This window comes from Bufo gargarizans, chromosome 10 (genome assembly GCF_014858855.1).
Source record: "Bufo gargarizans isolate SCDJY-AF-19 chromosome 10, ASM1485885v1, whole genome shotgun sequence".
Lineage (NCBI taxonomy): Eukaryota > Metazoa > Chordata > Amphibia > Anura > Bufonidae > Bufo > Bufo gargarizans.
Genome location: NC_058089.1, coordinates 124,729,474 through 124,751,065, shown reverse-complemented (window position 1 = coordinate 124,751,065; position 21,592 = coordinate 124,729,474). Strand labels below are relative to the sequence as shown.

General features: G+C 43.1%; 1 protein-coding gene across 2 annotated transcripts in view; it reads right to left on the bottom strand.

The window, feature by feature from the left end:
• Positions 1–21,592, bottom strand: part of PC (pyruvate carboxylase) — a 405,325-nt gene that overhangs the window by 368,214 nt on the left and 15,519 nt on the right. Inside the window, exon 1 of one of the 2 annotated variants that reach the window (XM_044270881.1) lies at positions 4,490–4,505. The exons of the other annotated variant lie outside the window; for it this stretch is intronic. The gene's annotated coding sequence lies outside the window, so the exon portion shown is untranslated. Of the gene's footprint in view, positions 1–4,489; positions 4,506–21,592 lie in introns of those variants that run through there. 2 annotated transcript variants of the gene reach the window in all.

Below are 21,592 nucleotides of genomic sequence, written 5' to 3'. Positions count from 1 at the left end.
AAGAAAAAAAAAGCAAGCCTGTCTTACAAAGGGGAGGCTAGCGAAGTACCGGAGGCCGCTGCGGTTGATAAAAAATATCAAAACTGATTTTTTTTATCGCCGCAGTGCGTGTAAAGTGAATGTGCAGCGATCAAAAAAAAATTTTTTTTTGTCACTGCGGTGGGGCGGGCGTGGGCGAACGCACGTGTGGGCGACCGATCAGGCCTGATCGGGCAAACACTGCGTTTTGGGTGGAGGGAGAACTAAAGTGACACTAGTACTATTATAGATCTGACCGTGATCAGTTTTGATCACTTCCAGATACTATAAAAGTACAAATGCTGATTAGTGATACGCTAATCAGCGAATAACGGACTGCGGTGCGGTGGGCTGGGCGCTAACCGATCCCTAAACTACCTAACCAAGGGGCCTAAACTATACTGAAACCTAACGGTCAATACCAGTGAAAAAAAAAAGTGACAGTTTACACTGATCACTTTTTTCCTTTCACTAGTGATTGACAGGGGCGATCAAAGGGGTGATCAAAGGGTTAATTGGGGTGATCTGGGGCTAGTATGTGGTGTAGTGGGTACTCACAGTTATGTGTGCTCCTCTGCTCCTCTGCTGGAACCAACCGACCAAAAGAAGGAGCAGAGGAGCACAGCAGCCATATAACCCCATCATATTTACTAATATGTGGGGTTAAATGGCTGCTGATTGGTTTCTTTTAAAATCAGCAACCTGCCAGCCAATGATCGTGGCCGGCAGGCTGCTGACGAAATACTCTGCAGTGAAATGCCGGCCCGCGATGCGCATGCGCGGGCCGGCTGTGACGTAATCTCGCGTCTCGCGAGATGACGCACGGATGCGTCCAGGAGGAATAAATCAACCACCTCCCGGACGCATCCGTGCGTTATGCGGTCGGGAGGTGGTTAAACCTGTTAACAGATTTGGATTGCCCGAGGAACAAGCTTTGCTCGAGTTTGCTAGTTTATTGGGTAATTGGCAGCAGTATTAGGCCTCTTTCACACGGGCGTCATGTTTTTTGCCCGGATAAGAGGCGGGTGCGTTGCGGGAAAATGCGCGATTTTTCCGCGCGAGTGCAAAACATTGTCATGCGTTTTGCACTCGTGTGAAAAAAATCGCGCATGTTTGGTACCCAAACCTGAACTTCTTCACAGAAGTTCGGGCTTGGGATTGATGTTCTGAAGATTGTATTATTTTCCCTTATAACATGGTTATAAGGGAAAATAATAGCATTCTGAATACAGAATGCTTAGTATAATAGTGCTGGAAGGGTTAAAAATAATAAAAAAAAAGTTAACTCACCTTCTCCTCTTGTTCGCGTAGATTTCTTTCGCTGTGGGCTGAATGACCTGAGGTGATGTCAGATCACATGCTCCAATCACATGGTCCATCACCATGGTGATGGAGCATGTGATCTGACATCACCACAGGTCCTTCAGCCGACAGCTAAAGAACAGACCGGGATCTAAGCGAACAAGAGGAGAAGGTGAGTTAACTTTTTTTATTATTCTTAACCCTTCCAGCACTATTATACTAAGCATTCTGTATTCAGAATGCTATTATTTTCCCTTATAACCATGTTATAAGGGAAAATAATACAGTGAATAGACTGTCACCTAGAACCCATGCGTGAAAATCGCACCGCATCCGCACTTGCTTGCGGATGCATGCGATTTTCACGCAACCCCATTCATTTCTATAGGGCCTGCGTTACGTGAAAAACGCACAAAGAGGAGCATGCTGCGATTTTCACGCAATGCACAAGTGATGCGTGAAAATCACCGCTCGTGTGCACAGTCCTATAGAAATGAATGGGTCAGGATTCAGTGCGGGTGCAGTGCGTTCACCGCACGCATCGCACCCGCACGGAAAACTCGCCCGTGTGAAAGGGGCCTTACACTGCCAGATCATCGCTAACGAGCGTTCATATGACTGGCCCGACAATCGCCTGGTGTAATACAGGATAAGGTAAGTACTAAAGAAATTCCTCCCAATTGATAGGAATATTTACACAAGATAATGTTCACATGGAAGTCACGAGGTAGATTCAAAGCCGGCAATGATAAGAACAGTATGATAGTGGAACTGCAATAATACGATAAAAATAATACGATAAGTGCGATATTCTTACAGCTGTATGTTGCTTAAGGTGTATTTCATAATGAAAAGACCTTGACATCACATATAGAGAGCAATATTTCACCTGTACCCTACCTGCAAATTACTTACTGCACGGTGAAGGGTGAAAGGATAAGAATGTGCAGGTCACAGCCTACAACACCCATCAGGTCCGAAATGTAATTTCCGCAGTGCTTTTATGGGTGAACTTCTCAGTCCTTTTCTCATGCGATCTTGCATGTTTTTCATATAGTGTTTCCTAACATTATGTTAATGAACTCCAACCTATGGAGCTTCCGCGAAACCACAACTTATGTTGCAACATCAGGGGATACAGGTTGGGCATCTGAGATTCTTTTGTCTACATCTTTCCTTTCTTTCTCCAGCATATTAAACTGTTCTCGTCTTTCCTGTTCCTTGTTCTTTTTAAGACATTGCCATAGGAACTGCTCAGTGCTCCACACCTCTGAGTCTCTTATTTATTTTACTGACTTATATATGGCTGGCATATTTCACCATGCTTTACAGACATTACCATCACCCATCATCTTTAGAGTGTGGAAGGAAACCACAGTGCCCGGAGGAAACCCAATCAACACAGAGAACACACAAGCTCCATAAATATGTTGTCCTTGGTAAGATTTGAACCCAGGACTGCACTGATGACCACTGAGCCACCGAGCTGCCCAGTCCTTTGCCCTCTAGCTGTTAGGTCCCATTACAGTTACTGTGTCTGAATGGTTTCTTACTTAACTGATCAGTATTAATAGATGACCCTAGACCAGGGGTGCACAACATTTTCTGGTTGAGGGCCTCATTGTTAGTCTGAACCAATCCCAAGGGCCGAAAATAAAACTTAACGGGGTAGTACCAAGTTAAACACTGTATTTATGGCATATTAAACATACAATATGTACCATAAATGTATGGTTACACTTCCAGGACTCCCACCTAATGATTAGAAACAGGAAAAGTACACGTGTTCAGCCACAAGACATAGACATATATTTCTATTACCATATAGTAGGGGGCCACATAGGATCCAAGTTGTGCACCCCTGCCCTAGACCTTTGCTCTCTATCAGTAAAGCATCTCTAAGGTTCCTTTTCCATGAGCAGAGAACAAGTGGCAATTGATTATATAGAAAAGGGATGGCCAACCTGCAGCTCTCCATGTGTTGTAATACTACAATTTCCACCATGCCCTGCTGTAGGCTGATAGCTGTAGGCAGTCTGGGCATGCTGGGAGTTGTAGTTTTGCAACAACTGGAGAGCTGCAGGTTGGCCATCTCTGATATAGAATGTCGCCCTTAGCTCCATTTACATGGAGCCATCATCGTACCGGAGCAGCGAATGTGCATACACCACTACACCTCCGGTTAGAGAGGCAGAAGTAGAGCCTCTGTGCTTGCGCTGCTACTCAGAGGCGCAGACGGAAGATTGTCAGGCCTGGTGAGACCCTGTCAATCAAGCAGTGGGGTAGAGCTTCTTCAGCAGTAGGACAGCCCCTCGCAGGTAAAGAACTCTAGTTGATGAGACTGTAAGAATTGATTTGCTCATTCTTAGGAATGAACATTCAGGTGAATGTTCGTCCACCCCATTCATCGGTATGTGTAAAATGGCCCTAAAGATGGGTTCACAAACAACCTCTGCTCTACTGAAGGAAAAAAATGCATCACATTTGTATGTGTTTTTGATGATATAGTGGGGTTTAGTAGACCTTGTTCTCAGACAGTAGGGCCTTGAAGATTGTTGTGTATGTTAGCAGACATTAATCAAATGCAAGTAAAAAAAAATGCATAGGGTAAGGGAGAGTAAAGTTTTGGGACTTGGTAGATGATTAACACTGTTTGTGACCCCCATCTCTGGTTTGAACTCAGACCAAAGAGATTTCAACAATGTATATCTTATCTCAGGCAAATGTTTGAACCACAGAATAAGCTAATGAAACTCAGGAGAGGACATATGCTATGTGGAACCTATGTAGCTACACTGTGTCCGAATAGGTAGCTACAAGCAGCTTCCTAATGTTTATCAAGCTGAGTGGAAGGGAATGAGCAAATTAATTTCATGTCTCATAATTACTGGTTTAAGAAATAAAGGGGTGCTTTATGCTAAGGAGGGCACCCATATATTGTTCTTGCATGGGGGCGCTCGGCTGTCTGTGTCCAGCCCTGAAAATGGATCAGAGAAATGATAACATATAAAATACATTCAGCTTGAGCTAAAGTTGTGTAAAAGTTATGCCCACTGTATGGAATGTAAACCAAAGGGAAAAGACTCAATAACCAATGTAAAATGCAAAACATTGGATTATTTTATACTTTTATTAAAGAAGGGAAAAAAAAAAAATTTGAGTGACTTACCGTAATAGATTGCTTGAATTAATTACTTTCAAATTTTTTAGCCTATAAAAGATAATAAAATAAAAAACAAACCTTAATGTGAACTAACAGCGACCATCTTTTACTGTAGTAGCAAGTTCTTCTAAAGTTATAGCATCCCTGGTGGATCTAGTGTAGAAGTGTTTATATATTTGTCCTAAGCTGGAGAACCACATGATGGCCCCTGAGTAACTGGTTGGGGAACATTGTGTTAGCAGAACCAAAGCCCAAGAGGTTTAGTTCATTTTCTTCCCACCATCATATATTTGCTAGCTCTCACGGAAATTAGATGGTTGCACTTTCTACTAAAATTAGCTGGATTTGCTGTGAAATGAAAAGGTCGTCATTAGTAAGACTTCAATGAACTTTTGGTAAATTAGAAGCATTTTTTTGTATGAGCTTAAAAAAGGTGGAGCGCAGTCTGCACATTCAGTGAGCAATACGTCTTTCCTCAATTAATCTAATACATATAAAATTTAAGTGCCTTAAGACATTGTAACATTGCCTCAAATATAATGTAACGTCCAATTTTAATGTTATTACTTGGCACAGCTACAAGTCTTAATTAGGTGATTTCAATTGCATTACTGGGGATTTTCAATTACAGACGGAAAAATGTTCTCTCTTTCCTAAGCAAGATTACCTCACATTTATCATTCTGGGAATGTCGTCCTTTTTTGCACAGTATCCAGACAAACCACGATTCCATGAAACCATCAACATGGATGTCATAAATAATGATGGCTGGGTTTTCTGATAGGTTGGTCCCTAATGTTTCGTATCTAGGACAATGCATCTAATATACAGTATATTATGTGTATATAAAGACTATACACTAGGTTGCCTTTGAACATCAGGTATATTGGGATTCTGCTGAAATCAGAATCTCCAGTCTTGAAATACACAGTACTTAGCTGCTGGTGGATTCACCTGCCTCATGATCCACATATGAGACACTGGCTGAAAATCTCTTGTTAACTGGGGTAATTATACTGATTCCTGAATGCATACTGTTGTGGACATAAAGAACATGTGCCAGTTATCAAATGCAGTAAATTCTAGTTTTAATGCAGCATCGTATAGTTACCTGAACTGATACTATGGCCAACTTGTCCACTTTTTGGACAGCTACGAAAGTTTGGTATAAAATCAGTATAAAAATCTATCACTCTACTAGCTTCTGTGAAAGGAGAAAATCCAATATCCAGTAGCTGTTCTGGAGCAATTGATGTGCCCCTGCCCATCAATTATTTTGATCCTGGAGTATGGAATTAGAAAGAACATAAAATTTCATATCTGAGCATATGTGAAATACCTGTCTTATGAGCTGGTTCGACTGATAGACAGTCCTCCTTACTCCTCATTAACATGCATATTCTGTATTCATGTGTGTTTATGTCCATGAAATAAGCAGCTTCTGGAGTCTTATGACAGTGGCCCATCTACTGTGGGGCTTTGAGTCTGAAACATCTTTTGATTCCTATGAAACTGTAGCGTTAGATCAACTTTTATCTTACACATGTATAGCTTAAAGGTGCCCTGTACACATAACACTGAAGTTGGATGAACCTACAGTACTAATTTGTCTGACTATCTCATGTGTATGATGGTATGTTGACTTTCCCCCATAGATGATATCTGAGGAAAGGAAGGATTGGTCTTGTTGAATTTCAATATCTGATCCTTTTGTTCTCAAGGGAAAGCAGCCATTGCCAAAGTAGTTTACTCACTTTTCCCCACTGAGAACACAATGTTTAGAACTTTTGACTTTCAGGCTCCATATCTCACCATCCACTACAGCTTCAAACGTGAGACTACCACCTTTTTTTAGACAATCATCTTGGCGATCTCATACATAAATTTGACTCAAAACGATTTAGCATATGATTAGTTATGCAGATTCTTGTCATGTAACTGCATTGTTACTGTTTTGCTTCTAAAATTCTAAAATGTAATTTTTATTATTTAGTAAATCCACTTTTGGCTTTCAACACTGCCTGAATCCTTTTGGGCATGTTAATCTTGACCAGATTCAAACATGTCTCAACCAAAATATGTTCCAAGGTCTCTTCTTCACATTCCCATTGTTGGTATATACTGGTCGACTCACTTGGCTACGAATACAGCTTTTTCTTCAACTGTACACACAAGGGTTCCATTGGGTTGACGTCTGAGGGGGACAATCCAGCACCTCTCCTTCATTGTCATGGAACCATTTCTTCACCAATCTCGACGTATGCTTTGGGTCGTTGTCGTTGTACCCATAGTACTCAAGTGTACGAAGTAACTCATCTTGTAGGATACTCACATATGGCTCAGAATTTAGACCACCATCGATCCTTGTTAATTATCCAATGCTTTTGGCTGTGAAACAACCGCATATCATCAGGCCTTCTCCACCGAACTTGACAGTTCCTTAAATTTCTTGATCCATTATCCCCCTTTCCCTTGTTTCCTCCAGACCCATTTGCACCCATCAGAGCCCAGTCTATTGACTTTCGTCTCATCACTCAAAATCACCCGTTTCCAAACTTCTACTATCCACACTTTTTTGCAAAAAAGGCGGCGCTACTTATGAAAATATTGAAGTTGAGGCTTCTTCATCTTTTCTTGGACCACCATTCCAGACTTGTGTAACGCGCTTTGCACAGTGCTTGCATGGAGGGCTGTGAGCTCACTATTGCGAAGCATATGATCCACCTTCACTGCCGTGTTTGTTGCGCCAGAACTGACAGACCTTGTGATGAGCCAACTTGTTGACTCCGATATTTGACCTGGACGTCCACCTCTTGGTATTGGAATGGATGGACTTCATTTAGTATTCTTCCAACTGTCACGGCACTCACATGATGCACTTTGGCAATTTTCTTGGCCTATCGGTGAGCTGGATGATGCTGTTTCTCTTTTCTTGGGAAATCTTTTTCATGGCTGGTTTTTCCTATATTGAACCTTCCACATGAACAAAATATAACATAAACCATAATGTAATGACCGGTGTCAAGCACAGGGAGGAAAAACAGGGAAAGCCCTGCCTAAGGGAGAGGGAAAGGTGGTGACCCCTAACTCACCTTGCGGCTGGCACCTGACTGCCCTGACGTCCCTAGACGGGTTCCTCACCCGTGCGGCGATCACGTGCCTAAACCCTGGCTTTCCCTGAAATGAGCCCTAGATAGTGAACGGGCCGGTGGGATCGCTAGTCCTCACCACTGCACTAAGAGGGAAACACCAAGGAGAGGACAGACAAACACAGACAAACACCCAGGTGGACGACAACAACTGTCCACAAAGGTCCAACAGGGATCCGGAGGGTAGCGTTCTGAATCAGAGAACGCAGCAACACAGCTCCAGTGGGTCAGGATAGATGTCCAGGCAGGAAGCTCTATCTCTGGCAACCAGAGAAGTGTGAGAGAGGAATATAAGGAGGTTTGGGAGTGCTGGACAAGGAACAGCTGAGGAGAAGGAGCTACGGATCCCTGAGTGAGCCAAAAGGGTTTGCAAAGCAAACCCAGAAAGCTACCATAAGGAAAACAGCCCTATCTTAAATAGAGCGTGCAGCCAACCGCTGCGACTTCCTGACCCCGGGTATAACGGAGTCAGGCGTGGTTCTCGATACCCTCGTGACACATAAACTGTGTTTTACATGAGATAAACTGTCTTACTGTATGTTTCACTCCTATATTTAAATTCCTAGATTTTATTATAAATCTGCAAGCTGTACATTGACCACATTTATAATTTCCCTGTGGTGTTCCTTTTTCTAGACAAATTTCTTTTCTACTCTCAAACCTTCTTAAGGGTCCATTCACACGTTTGTAGTGTATTGCGAACCGGCCGGCACCCCCCATAGAACTGCCTATTCTTGTCTGCAATTCCGCTGCACGGAAATGCGAATGTGGACAACACACTGTGTGCTGTCAGCATCTTTTCTGTCCCCATAGAGAATGAATGGGTCTGCACACGTTCCGCAAAATTGCGTAACGGATGCGGACCCATTTGCGGACGTATGAATGGAGCCTAAAGGTGAGCACTGCTCTACCTCTTTTCTCTTCTACTTGTTTATTACATCTCCTCTCTTTTTGATTACTTTAAAGTGACTTTAGCCTTTTGTAGTTATACAGTATTGGGCCATATTATGTATCATGAGGTATCCTTAGAGTGTGTCTGCTGGTTTCCCCCTTTTTCTAGGCATTTTGAGCTGTAAGGCCTCATGCACATGGCCGTTGTTTTGGTCCGCATTCCTGCCGCAGTTTTTGCGGCTCGGATGCGGACCCATTCACTTCAATGGGGCCGCAAAAGATGCAGACAGCACTCCGTTCTGTTGCACTCCATTCCGTGGCCCCCCAAAAAAATAAACATGTCCTATTCTTGTCCGCGTTTTGCGGACAAGAATAGGCAGTTATATTAAAGGCTGTCCATGCCGTTCCGCAAATTGCGGATTGCGCACGGACGCCATCCGTGTTTTTTGCGGATCCGTGATTTGCGGACCGCAAAACACACCACGGTCGTTTGCATGTAGCCTAAGACACACTCTCTATCTAATCCTGGACAGGCTTTTATCCTGGATCGAAAATATACAATGATCCTGTTCCTCTGTTTTGGCGATATCTTGTCTAATTGTTCCATTTCCCATATCTGCTTATATCTCATGGACTTGATTTGCCATTATACAACTGACTAACGCCTATGTAAGTGACACCCTTTTCTTATTACATGTGTAGGGTTTAATTCCAATTGATTTGGGTGTTCTGAGGATCTATTATTTCTCTTTCATTTTCAGATTCAAGTTAAGCCCTGCCTGTCGCCTGATCTTCTATATGGGACTGATATTTGGTTATCTCTAGCATATATGAGCCATGCTGGGTGTGATTGTACACCGAGTAGTGTTTCTGTTTTGAATTGACTGTTCTCGTTACATCTGGAGTATTCTTCCTCATCTCTGTTTGATATTATCTGAATATCTTAGTATTTACATCTTTAATTTTTGACAAATTTTTTCCTATATTCCCACTACATTGACCCCCTGAGGAACCCACTGCTTGGGGGAAACGCGTCGTGGTACGAGGACCCGATCAGGGTCAGTGAGGGCGTGTTGGGGTACAAGGACCCGCTAGGGCCGTCTAGGGTGTGATAGCCCAGGTACGAGGACAGAGAGTCTCCACCATCAGGGGCCATCTTTTGGCGGAGTTCGAGTATAGGGCAATCTTAGGGAAAGAATTCCCTACACCTAGATGTGTACCTCCATTATCATTGAGTATTATCTGGAGTATATACGTACTTGTTAGACTATATATATGTCATAGAATAGAATAGATGGACTACTGACTGACACCTTTATTATTCATTTTTTGGGTGATTTCTTAACAAAGTAAAATAAAATTGTATTGTATTTTAAGGGTTGTTACTTTTACTGGAATTCGTTTTTGATTTGATGACTCTGCTGGAGGATAGTGTATATCAGTAACTGCTTGAACTTTTGTACATAGTGAATAAGACCTGGTTACAGAGTGTTAAAGCTCTACTAGACTGGACGATTTTAGGGCCAATTATCAGAAACAAGTGTTCATAGGAACAGTCGTTCCTAATAATTGCCTGGTATAATTGTGATGCTGATCGGTCAATAAACAAGCTGGTTGATTTGCATCTTTCATCGGGATGAAAGATGTACGATTATCGGTAGCACATCTCCCTGTGTATTCGGGGCTGTGCTACTGATAATTATTAGAACTAAATGAGGGAATAGCGACTGCGGTAGTAATTGTTCTTCTCCCATTCTCCTTGTGTGATAGAACAATGCAGAAGAGCACCATCGACATGTTTATTGTTTATTATTGCTTGTCCTGCTCAAACATTGGGCAGTGAGATAGACCCTTTGATCTCAAAAAGATCAATAAGGTCTCAACAATTGTGAACTTTGTTAATGATAAGAGCTCCATGTAGATGACTCTTCATGGAACTGTATTGTTCTACTACTTGGTATAAAGAGAGCACTTCTGCTCCTCCTTATTACCAATTACTTGAGTAAATTCTGCCTAAAGCTCATATCTCGTACAGAGAAGAGCACTATTCTACACATGAAAATAAAAAGGCAGCACTGCGCATGCACTGAATCTTTCATTAAAGTTTTTTTTCCCCAGAACTAAACATTGCTGGTTGATCATTAAAGTTGGACATCAATGTGTGATCGTGACGGTCACATCTCTGGGAGCCTACTGGTAAGTAAAGGAGCAATGTATAGAGTTGAAAATAGGAATCTCAGGCCCAGGCTACAAACAGTAGGCAAAAGATCTGGAATAATTTGCCCTGGTGCCCAAGCCTCGCAACATCAATGTATTTCACAGATTACAAAGTTACCTGTCAAACTTTGTCATCTAATAATTCTGAGAGGGAAGGTGGTCCAGAAATTTAGTATGTGAGGCCAGCCTTAGCTGTGGTGCATTCACAAACTTAGCTCAACAGCATGGGTAACTCATTTCCTTCTTGGCTATTACAGATGAAAAATTACTCATACAAACTAAACCCACTATATGCAAAGCTTAAGATCTATTTTAACATTCAGAGGTCTGCGCTGCAAAGTGCAAATTCTCCTTTCAAAGCCTCACTGAATATCTATTGGAGCAAGCATCTTTAAAACTAGTAACATTTCATATAAAGGTTGAAATGAGAAAAATGTATGCCTTCTCCATCACATAAACTCAAATCATTTACACACTTTTTGCCTTGTAACAAAATTATAGCTCTGCCTTTTTATCGGCTTTGCATAGTTATTTCACACATCAGCACAGTTGTAGGCAAACAACGAAAAGACATTTCAATATGGTAAGAAAGTTATAGAGGTATAAAACAAAATTGTACAATATAAAAGCAGAAGAATGAATGTAAAAAAAAAAAAAAGAAGGAAATGTGACCGAGTTATGATGCTGGATAGAAAAGCCAGCGAACAAACATAAAGATGAAGCTTATGTCGTTTGCATACAAAAATGTTTGTTCTGTCGGCATTAAACTATAAAAGCCCCCACTTAGGGGAATAAAAGGAAGCAGATTCCCAGTGGCTACAAAGGAGCATCTCCGTTGATTAGAAAGCTTTTGGCAATATTGGTTCAAAAAGATATGCAAGAAAATAAGGTGAAGGAAACACATGTGTGCGAAATTTAATTAACACGCCTGTACATTAAAGGAAGAGACGCTCAAGAGCAGCTCACATAAACTCTCCCAGTGTGAAAAATTACAATTCTAAACTGCCGTTCCAAGTACATTAGCTGAAAGAGTCCAATCTTAAAGTCTCAGTCTCCAGGCTTTTTTTCTGTATTTCCCGATTAAAACTATTACCATTCCAGAAAGAAGTAATGTTTTATTGCCAGAAACCCATCGGAGATAAATTGCCAATATCTTTCCAGCACAATTAATATTCAACAGTACACCTTTGTTCTAGCTGTAGGCAAGTGTAAATTTCTACGGAGGAAATTAGATTTTAACTCACATTATTTAAAATAAAAAATCAGGTCATTTTACAAGTAATATGTAAACCCTCGTCTCAGTATGTAATAATGGTGGCAGTTGACAACTGCTGCATTTGGGGTAATTAAATAAACACATTTAATGGGCTTACATCAGTACTGTCTGACCTTTAGCTATTCTGTTCTTATTACTGTCAGATGCTTGTTACTCCATCTAAATCATTCAAACAGGTCAATGCCCTTCGTGGATTTCTTCATAATCAACATTGACACATTGACCCAGAGTTTACTGGGTAGGTACTTAGAAAAATAGGTAAATGCACAGGCATCATTTATTATCCACATCCCTATTGTATTGGAAATCTACTTCATAACCTTACTGGTAAGCCAATAAACTTAATAGAAGACATCTATACCATCTACAGTGGTGCTTGAAGGTTTGTGAACCTTTTAGGATTTTCTATATGTCTGTATACATTTGACGTAAAACTACATGAGATTTTCACACAAATCTTAAAAATAGACCAATATCAAACAAAAGAGTCAAGAATAGTGTTGATCGAGCCTGCTCGGCCGAACACCAGAGTCTCCTCCCCGCAGGTTTGTTGGCTGCTACGCAGCTAATAAGTGTGCAGGTAAGTGCTGCCCTTCGCCGTAATGCTGTAGCCATGCGGGTTACTGGCATTACAGTGATTGGCTGGCCGGAACGCGTCATCGGGTACTATATAGCGCCCGAAGACACGTGTCCGGCTTAGTGTTAGTCAGGGAGAGCTGTGCTGAGGAAGGGAAAGATAGAGTAGGGAGTAAAATTATTATTTTTTTCTGTAGAAAAACTTGTCAGAGACCGAAAAGTCCTTTTAAGGACTATTGTGTGTCGCAGCAGCAATATATATTTTTAGCAGAACCGTGCTAAATTGCTAAAACTTTACAGACCCAAAAGTCCTTTTAAGGACTATTGTCTGTGGCAGCAATATCTATTTTTTTCGTAACCTGCTACTTTTTCCGCAGACGGTGTCCGCTGTGGACAGTGACATTAGCTGTGCTACATCTCCAGTGTAACGTGTGTGCATCCAAAATACCTGTGATATTCCCTGTAATTTTATATTAGCCACTGCTGACATCAGCGACATTATCTGCGGTATGTCTGTGTAACCTGTGCACATCCCAAAAATATCAGTGAAATCCAGTGTACTTTTTCCGTAGATGGAGTCCGCTGTGGACAGTGATATTATCTGCGCTATATCTCCTGTGTAACGTGTACATATCCCAAAAATATCAGTCACATCCAGTGTACATTTTCCGTAGATGGAGTCCGCTGCAGACAGTGACATTAGCTGCACTACATCTCCTGTGTAGCGTGTGCACATCCCAAAAATATCAGTCACATCCAGTGTACTTTTTCCGTAGATGGTGTCCGTTGCGGACAGTGACATTAGCTGCGCCACATCTCCTGTGTAACGTGTGCACATGGAAAAAATATCAGTGACATCCAGTGTACTTTTTCCGAAAATGGTGTCATCTGTGGACAGTGACATTACCTGAGGTACAGTACAGACCAAAAGTTTGGACCCACCTTCTCATTCAAAGAATTTTCTTTAGCGCGACAGTGCGGGGTAAGAGGCCACTGGACGAAAAAAGTAAGACTTGCTTTACTTTTCGTTCAGCAGACTATCCCCTGGCACTGCCATGCTGCGCCGCAGTGCCCCCACCATCACCATTATAGTCAATGGGGATGAAGTGGCGGTCCGGTGAAATAGCGGCAGGACTGGTCCGACACAGTGAACTGGCTGACGTATCCATCCTGCTGCAAGTGTGAAACAACACTTTAAAAATATATATATATATATACTGTACATCTCATGTGTAACGTTTCCACAACACAAATACCTGCGACATTTCCTGTAATTTTATATTAGCCGCTGTTAACATCAGCGACGTTATCTGCGCTACATCTCCTGTGTAACGTGTGCGCATCCCAAAAATATCAGTGACATACAGTGTACTTTTTCCATAGACGGTGTCCACTGCGTACAATGACATTAGCTGCGCTACATCTCCTGTGTAATGTGTGCACATCCAAAAAATATCAATGACATCCAGTGTACTTTTTCTGTAGACGGTGTCTGCTGCGGACAGTGACATTAGCTGCGCTACATCTCCTGTGTAACGTTTCCACATCCAAAATACCTGTGACATTCCCTGTAATTTTATATTAGCCGCTGCTGACATCAGCGACATTATCTGCAGTATTTCTCCTGTGTAACATGTGTGCATCCCAAAAATATCAGTGAAATCCAGTGTACTTTTTCTGTAGACGGTGTCCGCTGCGGACAGTGACATTATCTGCAGTATTTCTCCTGTGTAACATGTGTGCATCCCAAAAATATCAGTGAAATCCAGTGTACTTTTTCTGTAGACGGTGTCCGCTGTGGACAGTGACATTATCTGCGCTACATCTCCTGTGTGTGCATCCCAAATACCCTTTTTTATATTTTTGTGCATACACTTACAAATCCTACGCTACTGTACGTGTGACATACTTTCAAACATATATAACATTTAATATGAAGAAGGTGAGCAGCAAGGGACAGCATATGTGGCGAGAGAGGGAGAGAGGCGCTCATAGGGTAATAGTTTCTTGGTGGGTAGTTTAAAAGGAGGTAATGATTATGCTCACCTTTTTGTGTTGTGCAACATAGGCACAACACTAGTGTAGGCGTGTGTTTAAGTGGTGGTCGGTGCTGCTGGTACCGTTCACTCCTCACTTGTAGAGTTGCCAGTCCTCCTGGAGGACTGATGAGAGACAATAGAGGGGTGTGGAGTATTCAGTGAAGGACGCACTGTATGCACGGGAATTTACAGCCTCAGACTTAAAAAAGGATTGTTATTCTACTCCAAAACGCGTTGTCACATATATACACAAAAAAACAACAACATTTGTCTCCAACCACTTGAGCTTGTGTTATTGCGCCAGGAGGTATCGAAAACAGTGGACCACCAATACTCCACGCCCCTCTACAGTAAGGGACAGGGAAGTGGCCATGATGCTAATGGTGTATGCAGAGGCGCAATGAAACAGTGCCTGCTGCCAGACTAGAAGAAAAACAATCATCCACGATACCTATCTTCATGTTCCAGTTGCAGGGCAGGACAACGCTGTCGAAGTCAGACCAGTGCGACCAGGTGGTCGCTTGTACTGCAGTAGATAATGCTTCCAGTCGGTTAGGCACCACCCTGTCTTCCACCAAGTCCAGTCTCAGTAGCCAAGAGTCTGGTCAACACAATCCTTACCCTGATCCTCCTTCCTCCCACCATGGAGAGGCTTCCCAAACAAGTGATCCCATACTCGAATATTCCAAGGAGCTCTTTTCAGCGCCATTCCTTCATTTGGGCCTCTCGACAAGCCCGCTTGAAGAGGGACATGAGATCTTGTGCCCTGATTCCCAAACTCTTGAGCATCCACAGTCACAAGAAGATGACAGTGGGGAACGGCAATTAGTGTTTCACGAGGTGGATGATGATGATAAGAAACAGTTGCCAATAAGTCAATGGCAATTAGTGTCTGAGGTTAATGATGAGGTTGTTGTTAAGTCAACAAGTCAGGAGGATGAGCAGAGTTAGGAAGTGGAAGAGGAGGTGGTGGACGATGAAGTCAGTGACCGAACCTGGGAAGGTGGCAAGCCGAGTGAGGGCAGCAGTACAGAGGGGGAGGGATCTGCAGCACCGCAACAGGCTGGAAGAGGCAGTGGGGTGGCAAAAGGGAGAAGGCAGGCCACAAACAGGCCCGCAACTGTCCCCGGAGCACACCCTTGCGGAAATCTCCCTTGCCAAGAGGTAGGTGTTCCGCAGTTTGGCGCTTTTTTTTAGGAAAGTGTGGATGACAAAAGAATTGCAATTTTCAATCTGTGCCTTACAAAAAAGAGCAGGGGCATGAACACTAGCAACCTCACCACCACCAGCATGATCCGCCACATGGCATCAAAGCACCGTAATAGGTGGGCCAAACGCCTGGGTCCACAATCTATTTCTGCGGGTCACACCACTGCCTCTTCTTCCCCTGTGTTACGTGCTGGCCAACCCCTGCCTACCGCCCTGCACCTGGACCTTCGCGAGCACCATCAGTAACCACATCCACTTCCGTGTCCCAGCGAAGCAAACAAATGTCCTTACCCCAGGCATTTGAACGCAAGCGCAAATACCCAGCCACCCACCCACAGGCCATAGCACTAAATGCGCAACTTTCCAAATTACTAGCCCTGGAAATGTTTAGGCTTGTGGACACTGAGGCCTTCATCAGCCTGATTTCGGCATCCGTCTCTCGTTGCATTGTCCCTAGCCACCACTGTTTTTGACGGTGTGCCATGCCAGCCTTACACTAGCATGTGTCCCGTAACATTAACCGTGCCCTGACCAACGCAGTTACTGGGAAGGTCCACTTAACCACTGACACATGGACAAGTGCTTGTGGCCAAGGAATTGTGGAGGCCGGGAGCGAGTCGTACCCTGGGATGGCACAGGTGCTACTGACGCCAAGGATTGCGGGACCTTATTCCATCAGGGTTTCCGCCAGCACCTACGTTACTGGCTCCAACCCCCACTTCTCCTCCTCTGCCTCCTCCTCCACTTCCACCTCAGAATTATCCTCTTGCAGCACTAGTCAGCCATCAGTCAGTAGCTGGAGTAGTGTAGCACTGCAGTGGGGAAGAGTCAACAGGCCGTGCTTAAGCTGATCTGCTTAGATGACAAACAGCACACCTCTTCAGAACTCTGGCAGGGGATAAGAGACCAAACTGAACTGGCATGGCTGTGTCTGATAATGGCAGATAACTTGGTGGCGGCTTTGGAGCTCGGCAAGCTCACACACATGCCATGCCTAGCCCACGTCTTCAACTTAGTGGTTCAGCGGTTTCTCAAAACCTACCTCGATTTGCCTGAGCTACTGGTAAAGGTGTGCCGTGTGTGTGCCCATTTCTGCAAGTCATCGACAGGGGGTCCCTATCAGCAGGCCCTCACATACAATCTTTTAGAGGGTCAGCTCATCTGCAGGCCCTCGCATGTAATGTTTTAGAGGGTCAGCTCACCAGCAGGTCCTCATCATAATTTTTTACAGGGTCAGCTCACCAGCAGGCCCTCACCTACAATCTTTTAGAGGACCAGTTCACCTGCAGGCTCTTGCATATAATGTTTTAGACGGTCAGCTCACCTGTAGGCCCTCGCATGTAATGTTTTAGAGGATCAGCTCACCAGCAGGTCCTCCCCTACAATCTTTTAGAGGGTCAGCTCACCTGCAGGCCCTTGCATGTAATGTTTTACAGGGTCAGATCACCAGCAGGCCATCACCTACAATCTTTTAGAGGGTCAGCTCACCTGCAGGCCTTCACCTACAATCTTTTAGAGGGTCAGCTCACCTGCAGGCCCTCGCATATAATGTTTTAGAGGGTCAGCTCACCAGCAAGCCCTCACCTACAATCTTTTAGAGGGTCAGCTCACCTCCAAGCCCTCGCATGTAATGTTTTAGAGGATCAGCTTACCAGCAGGCCCTCAACCATAATGTTTTACAGGGTCAGTTCACCAGCAGGCCCTCGCCCATAATTTTTTCAATGGTCAGCTCAAGCAGGAACTCGCCCATAATTTTTTCGATGCTCAGATCAACAGGAGGCACTCGCCCCTAATTTTTTAGAGCATCAGCTCTGCAGCATGTATGATGCCCTCCTTTATGTGTAATAAAGGGTGTATTGTAGTGCCAATTCCTTGCAATTTTTGGCAGCCCTTTCACTTAGTGCATAGGCTTTATGAGTGTAGGAGTCCCACTACCTTAACAATTGTACCACAATGTGAATGAGGCCATCGATTATGTGATATACAGGTTGTATCGGAGTGCCTCTTCCTTGCAATTTTTGGCAGCACTTGCAATTTATATGCAAGTAAATACACAGGAAAGAATGTTTCCTAACAATTTTTCCTCTAAAATCGATTTTACCTTTGGTTTTGTGTGTATTAGTGTCAGTGTGTAAAAGTGGAGTACTACTCGGACAACATCGTTCCCAGCAGCGACCTGGGAGTCCAAGATGCATACAGACATCCTCCCCATGCGGTTCCATCAATTTCTGACCTTTTCCTATGAACCAGACACCCTCCCCTCTTCAGAGCAGGGAGTGCCTGGTTTAATGCTCGGGTTCTCCCATTGACTTCCATCCGAACACCTGAGCACTTTGGTGCATAATCAACACTAGTCAAGAATATTAGACTTGGTAATTTATTTATTGTGGAAAATGATCCAATATCACATATCTGTGAGTGGCAAAAGTATGTGGACCTTTAGAATAAGCAGATAATTTAGAGGCGGAATTAGAGTTAGTTTTTTTCTGTCAATGGGTTGACAATCAAGAGGGAGTGGGTGACCCATATTATTTAAAGAACAGGGATATAGCAAAGTCTGATTTTCATAACACATGTTTGTTAGAGAATATCACAACACAAACAAATGATATTTCTAAGGACCTTAGAAGAATAGTTGGTGATGCTCATCAGGCTGGAAATGGTTACAACACCATCTCTAAAGAGTTTGGACTCCATCAATCCACGGTCAGACAGATTGTGTACAAATGGAGGAATTTTAAGACCATTATTACCCTCCCCAGGAGTGGTCGACCAAAAAAGATCATGCCCAGAGCAAGGTATGTAATAGTCCTCAAGGTCACAAAGGAACCCAAGGTAACCTCTAATCAACTAAAATCCATTCTGATATTAGCTAATGTTAATGTTCATGACTCTACCATCAGGAGGACACTGAACAACAATGGTTTGCATGGCAGGATTGCAATGAGAAAGCCACTGTTCTTGAAAAAGGAACATTGCTGCCCATCTGCAGTTTGCTAATGATCATCTGGACAAGCCAGAAGGCTAATTGAAAAAGCTGCATTTTAGTGTCTGCCTCAAAAGCGGAACGGAGACCAAACGCAGCCAAATTGATGCATTCTGAACGGATCCTTATCTATTCAGAATGCATTGGGGCTGAACTGATCCGTTTTGGGCCGCTTGTGAGAGCCCTCAAACGGATCTCACAAGCGGACCCAGAAATGCCAATGTGAAAGTAGCCTAAAAGATGTCAATATACTGTACAGTCATAGCTACAAGCTGGAGTGTGGCCTGAGCAGTGAGAAGGGGGTTAGCATTGCTTGCTGTATGCTTTGAATACATAAGCAAATATAGTGGTCTTAGTGTCATGCCTTCAGCAAGTTTATTGCTAATGTATGCATAACTTTCATACATAGTTAATGTCTTCTGTATCATGTAATAGCAGCATCTAGTGGCTGTTTTACTTACAAATCCAGCTATTCATACTATACGTTTGGTCTACTTCCGCTTCCATATCTTAAAGACATCATCATCCCTGCACATAGCAGCCATTTTCTTCATTCACAGTCATCACTGTATGAGGATAGCACATGGCTTGGAAGTCTCTTGAGTCATCCTCTACATCTAAGCTCTACATCTAAGCTCACGGTAGCATCGCTGTTTTACCGCATACTGATTACATCCTTGCAATAAAGATAAAGTTGGACGTTACTTCATTGTCAATTCATTGCCGGGATAACGTTTAGCTGTCAAGCTATGTACCTTCACACATAAGGAGGACAGAACACTTAGTTTACCTATGGGACTGATATAAGGATATGTTCACATGCTGAGAATTTGTTGGGAATTTAGCCCCTTTCAGACAAGCAAGTTCCAAGCTCCTGACTTACAGCGTGAGTATGCAGCAGCTCCCGTCCTGACCTCTCAGCACTGCCTATAAGGATAAGGATCCGTTTGGTTGCGTTTGGTCTCCGTTGCGCTTTTGAAGCAGACACTAAAACGCAGCTTGCAGCACTTTGGTGTCCGCCTGACGATGCAGAGCCAAACTGATCCGTCCTGACACACAATTTAAGTCAATTGGGACGGATCCGTTTTTACTGACACAATATGGTGCAATTGAAAACTGATCCGTCCCCCATTGACTTTTAATGTAAGTCAAGACGGATCAGTTTTGACTTAGACTTTTTTTTCAATGAATAATGCAAACTGATCCGTTCTGAACGGATACAAGCGTTTGCATTATTGGTACGGATACGTCTGTGCAGATACAAGACGGATCCACACCGAACGCAGGTGTGAAAGTAGCCTAAAGCAGCTGTTCTAGTGATACACTGTTAACAATGGTTTGCTATATGCTATATATTTTGCCTGGCTATATGTTGCAGAACATTGTATAAACATACTGGATAAATAGCAAAGGAAACTGGTCTAACCAGTGCACAATAGCACATCCATTAAGTGTGCCAAATAAGCTGGTTATACAGCTCAGCAGAATAAGTGTGGATTCATACTGTGCGTGTGTCTGTGGGTATATATAAATTAATGGCAATTGCAAACGTGTTTTTGCTGCTTTTATTCTGTGCATTTTTGGTGCATAAAAAAAAAAAAAAAACACCACCAGAAGTTAGGGTACTTTCACACTTGCGTTAAACTTTCCCGGTATTGAGTTCCGTGAGACTTTGAAGGCTTTACCGGGTGGAGCAGTGATTTGCTACACCGGTGGAATATCTGGAGCTGTTCAGAAGTCCCATCTTGTGTCGGTCCGTTCCAGTTGATTGGAAGCAGCGCGGTTTCATGACTTTGATTTCTGCTTGGTATGAATAAGTTCCACTTCACAAGAAACCTGCAGTGCTCAAATTAGGATACGCAATTTGGATATCGCTCAGTGTTTTGTCCACACTTTGAAATTAATGGGTCAGGATTCAGTCCGGATGCCATCTATTTGCAACACTCATCTGGGTGGAAAAGTCACTTGTGTGAAAGAGGTCTATGTGATCTTTTTCCATTTGCAGGGCATTTCTTGGGTCCATGGCAGTTTTTTTTTTATTGCAGCATGCAATTTAGTCAGTTGCTGGCTTTTTGTGCTATATAATTCCCTTCCATTTTCAAAATGCATGGCTTGCAAAAATGCCACAAAAACCATGCATTAAAACATACTACCACCAAAGCATATAAAGACACCCCGATCACACTAAATGTCTACAATTAAAACCCACACGGCTAACAGCTACAGTAACCCTTTCATGCTGTGTGATGTACTAATATGTCACAGAACACTACATTACAGCTGTATTACACGCTGCAAGCTGGCTCTCACTGCCGGGATCAGAGATAACGCAGATCCCAGCAGTTTAACCAGATGCAGATATACTGTGCTAGCAATGTGCTAGCAATATATAATGTACTAGTCAAAACTTTCTTGTAGTATATATTGAGGGTAGCTGCCTCTTTTAGATTGAGCACTCCCCGCCCATCTGCCCAGGGCTTCTGAACAGAGTATAAAAGTAGATGGTTCCTACACCGCCCTGAACATTGTAGGCTTAGGTCAAGCCCAGGAGAGACAGTTCTGTTAGTGTTAGGGACCCATCTGCAGAAGCCACCTTGACACCTGGTAGATGGGCCCGACATACGTTTGATTTAAAACGTGTGCAAAGAGCTTCTATTTTTTTTTTCATTTATAGTAGGTATAATACCATTTTAATTTAGAACAATCCTTATTTCCCAGTTTTATTGTTTGTACGTGAGATGTTGTGCTGCCATACCTTTTTTTGTT